This window comes from Myotis lucifugus, unplaced genomic scaffold, assembly GCF_000147115.1.
Source record: "Myotis lucifugus unplaced genomic scaffold, Myoluc2.0 scaffold_1256, whole genome shotgun sequence".
Lineage (NCBI taxonomy): Eukaryota > Metazoa > Chordata > Mammalia > Chiroptera > Vespertilionidae > Myotis > Myotis lucifugus.
Window position 1 is genome coordinate 19,881 of NW_005872304.1, and position 4,970 is coordinate 24,850.

The following is a 4,970-nucleotide window of genomic DNA, read 5'->3' on the forward strand; positions in this document are numbered from 1 at the left end:
CTGGGTGCCATGTTATTTCTCTTTTTAAAATGTTTGAATTACTTTATGATTTTTAATTTAAAAAGGCAATGAAAACAGTTCAAGGAAATTCACTATGTCTTTGAAAAACTGAAACAGTTCTAAGTGTCAAAGTTTATTTGGGCAGAACACGTGTAGCTTTAGAGACATAAACTTAATTTAGATTTTAGGTTCACAGAACACTTGAGGGGAAGGTATGGAGATATCCCACATATGCCTCCCCCACATGCTAATGGCCCTCTCCCATCCCCCATTATGAACTCCGCCCCCCCCCCTCCCGGCCCCAAGTGGTACATCTGTCACAACTGATGAACCTACACTGACACATCACTCCAAGTCCATAGTTTAAACTAAGGTGTTCACTCTTGGTGTTGTTCACTCTATGGTTTGGACAAATGTATTAATTATGTAGTTTTTGTTACAAAGTTCTGTCTTAAGACTGGAATGATCCAAGACTTAATGGGAAAGCTGCCCCCTTCTGAACACAGAACACCTGTGTCTCAGCCCAGCTCTTCCTGTGCTAATGCGAATGTCAATGTCTCCAGTTACAGAGGGAAGCAGGTCACCTCCTCCCACCCCTCGTCATGAAGGAACCAGCTCACAGATGCAGTGAATCCACCAAGGCCTCACTCATTGTTCCTGAAACAACTGGCGTTAGACATTCTCTCCATTAGGAGAGTCACGAATCATTGTGAGACAAACAGAAACCAGGGTATGAAACTGCCTCGTGCTTCTGCAGGTCTGGGTTTGAACTCCAGCCTCGGCCTCCGCTGTGACCTGCGTGACCCTGGGCCTATGTTTACTTACCTCCAAGTAGGGGGAGAATCAATTACAAACATAGAGTCCCCAGCACAAGATGGACCCAGAGAGTGCCTTAAAAATGTTATTTTCTTTCACCGTCCTTAACTACCCAGGCACAGGGCATAAAAGACCCTGTGCTTGCCTGGAGGTGGTGAGACAGACAGGGAACCAATAACAGTAATAGAGTGAGACAGGGACCAATCTGGACACATTTTGGGTACTCTGAGGTAATTGAAAAGTAGCACGTAACTATTACTATTCTATGTGGCCATTTAGCAAATCCCGATTTCAATGTCTTCCCTTATAAAATGCTTCTCTGCTTACCATGCTACTAATTCAAAAGTGAGAGCATAAAAAATGAAAGTGTTTGGCCTGTCATAAGCATTGTACTAATAGGAGGCATTGCTCAGTTTGCCCTCCTACATGCCTCACCCAAGAACTATGTTGTAGGGGTTCGATTCCAGTCACGGGCACATGCCCCATTTGCGGGTTCAATCCCCAGTGAGGGGTGTGCAGGAGGCAGCTGATCCATGATTCTCCCTCATCATTGATATTTCTCTCTCATTCTCCCTCTCTCTTCCTCTCTGAAGTCAATTTTTAAAAAAATGTGGAAGAGGGAGGCCAAAGTTCAGGATCAGAGAAAATTTTGAAGATGCTCCACTGCTGGCTTTGAAGATGGAGGAAGGAACCACAAACCAAAGGAATGTAGTTGGGCCCAAGAAACTGGCAAAGGCAAGGACACAGATCTGTCCTAGAGTCTCCAGAATAGATTTGTGAGCCGTGTTTAGCACGGCCAGGAATGAAACTGAGGGGGTTGGTGAGGATTAAAGCAGACAGACAAGAGAATAAAGCTGGGGCTAGGTGTGACACTGCTCTCGGATGCAGAGACAGTACCACAGCCTGAAAGCCAAGTCTTTATTTTATAGCCAGATTCCACAGGCAAAGTAAGGGTGTGGTCAAGATGTTTACAATGTTCTTGGGGGTTTTGAATCTACTCAATTACATGCACCTGAACTCTATCAAGCTTTGTTTTGGGCACTTGCTGCACCTCCCGCACCCTATATCCCTTAGCCACCTGGGACCACAGGTTCAGACCATAAGGTCAAGCTGACAACTATTGCCTTTTGCTATAACTGTGCTGGGAGGGCTTTGCCCTCCAACCTGGGACTTGCGCATGGTGTTCCCACGAGAGGACCCTGCCTTCTCATTAGAAATTGAACCTGTCCAAACGCTGTAGCCACTCTCCACAGGTTTGATTTTAGCTCTTAGACCCATTTCAGACTTCTAACCTCCAGAACTGTAAAATAATAAATGTGTGTTGTTTTTAAGCCATTTAAGTTTGAGCTAATTTGTTAACAGTGGCAACAGGTAACAAATACAAACCCCAGCCTCAGTCCTCGGAAGACAGCAGCATGAGGATGGGTGACTGCAGAAGGCAGCCCACAATGTGAGTCCCACTTTTCTTCTTTAAAGTGTGTTGATGTTGTTTGTGAACGGTGACGCTGAGATGAGCTCGGCGTGCAGGATTGAGTTTAGAGAAGCAGAGGGCTATTGCTAGTCAGGCAAGTAGCAAAGCCCCCAAAGCTCTCATGGCTTTTATTTGGGGAGTACAGCAAATAACAATGGAGTACAGCAAGTAGCAATGACTAACAGGTATGCTTATGAGATCATCAGAGCTAAGTTATTCATTAAACTATTAATTTCCTATGTTATACAAAGACCCTTTCCACCTGCAGCAGTGAACCCTCCCTTGAACTTTCCATGCCCTCATGGACTATTTATCACCTCAAGGAAAGTTCTGCCTCTGAACAATAAGTCTGGCTTGTAAGACTTTGTTCTGACGTGGCCCGCTCGCAGGCCCCTGCCTTTTCTTGGCAGAACGTCCTCTTCTAGTTAACTTCATTCCACTTGGCCAGCTACAAAGTGTCACTGTCATCAAAACGGAGACACTGACTTAAATGGCCCTGTCGTGGTCCATCAGGAGGACGAGGCCTTCATTAAAGCTCCAGGTCCATCTGGCTCTGACATGCAAAGGCTGTGCCCATCTCTACACACCAATGGCCCCAGTATGTTCCATGACAGACACTTAGCATGGATGCCTCCAAACAGTGCCAGCTCCTACCCCTCATTTCTCCTAGGCCAAATACTGTGCACCAACAGCCCTTAATTCCTCCTGATCCGGATTTCAGATGTTTAGATCCACCTGATAAGCTTGTAATCACCTCTCAGGATATAGATCGAAGGTTCTCTTTTGTGGCAAATTAAAGTTTGGGTCCCAAGTCTTCACTCTTCTGTAGTAGCATCCACAACTGCCTCATGGAAAGGTGGAGTATACCCCCCTTTCCATTGACACTGGGCTTGGCGTGTTACTTGCCTTGGTCAATGGCATTTAGTGACTGCAGCAAGAACAAAGACTTGAACAAGATTTGCACAATTGAGTGCTCTGGCTCTTGACTGACCTCTATCTATGACAGGGGTGGGGAACCTTCTTTTATGCCAAGGGCCATTTGGGTATTTATAACATCATTCTTGGGCCATACACAATTAGCCTGCTATGTTTGGTCAAACATTTAATTTACTCACCCCTAATGCCTTGGCAGGGCCAGACCAAATGATTTGGCCCTCAGGGCAGACATTCAACAACCTTGATCTATGGCAGTGATGGCGAACCTATGACATGTGTGTCAGAGGTGACACGCGAACTCATTTTTTGGGTTGATTTTTCTTTGTTAAATGGCATTTAAATATATAAAATAATTATCAAAAATACGTCTTTGTTTTACTATGGTTGCAAATATCAAAAAATTTATATATGTGACACGGCACCAGAGTTAAGTTAGGGTTTTACAAATGCTGACACGCCAAGCTCAAAAGGTTCGCCATCACTTATCTATGGGAACATAATCTGATATAAGAAGGATGAGAGCCTTGAGAAGCAACATAGAGCCTGGAGCTCAAAGCCTGAAGTTGAGCACAGAGAGGGAATTGGCCATCATCTTGCAGACCATGAGCCTGCAGATTTCTGTTTTAAGCCAGCATGTCTTTGAGCAGTTTATGGCAGAGCATCATTGTGGCAATAGCTGACTGCTACACCTCTCCCAGTAGAGCTGACCACATCCTCCTTTGATATCTATCTCCCTAATTGGACTTAAAGTGCTTTAGGGCAGACACCAGGTGTTTGTTGACTTTATATCTATGACCTGTAGTGTGGGAAACTGATATAGGGTTAAGCCTCGGACTGACCTGCTGGCAAAGTCACAAACAAGTCCTACCTTAAAGGGCACAGTCCTCTTAGCATAATTAAGCTTGATCTTATAATACTCCCTAGATCTTATCTGGGAAGCTAATGGGCTGAGGAAGTGCAAGAACAGTGTAAACAAGTGAAACTCACAAGAACTGTGTAACTATGGTAACCACTACCTTGTTTACCCCTCACTATAAAAAGCTTGGTGAGGCCTGAGCACAGTGGAAGTCCTTCTCCCTGAGTTGGACTTGCTCGCCTGGTCCCCCATATTCCCAAATTATCTTGTGTCTTTTCTATTTCATTTGTGTGTGGCTCCACTTCCAGACCCGAACCCTGAACCACGCAGGACATGGAGGGAAACACTTACGACACTGTAGCATGATGCTCAGAATATAGTAGGCGCCTAATACTTTTTTGTTTTTAGTGAAAAGAAATAATTAAAGAAACAAATGAATGAATACAAGGAACACACTACTCCAGGTCCGTGACCTTGAAGTAGCAGCACTGAGGGCAGGAGGAAATCACAATTAATGGACCACTGCAAAAATCATTAAATACATGAGGGCCAAGCTTTGTTGGTTTGCTGAATACATCATATTTGTTCAGGTATCCATAACAGTTATTGTGGATAATGGAATAAAAAGTGTATTTCAAAGTAACACATGTGCAGTTGCTTGTTATTATGTGATGCCAGGACCAGGGGCAATGACTAATGACCCCTTGCTTTGGTGCTGACCAGTCAGTAGAGAACATGACCCTGAAAGAACACACCTGGAAACACTCATGAATATTCTATTGAGATCCTGATCTAAGATCTCCCCTAACTCCCAGCCTTTAAGTCCCCCAAGACTGCCCTTGCTGGTTTGGCTCAGTGGATAGAGCATTGGCCACAGGACTGAGGATCCCA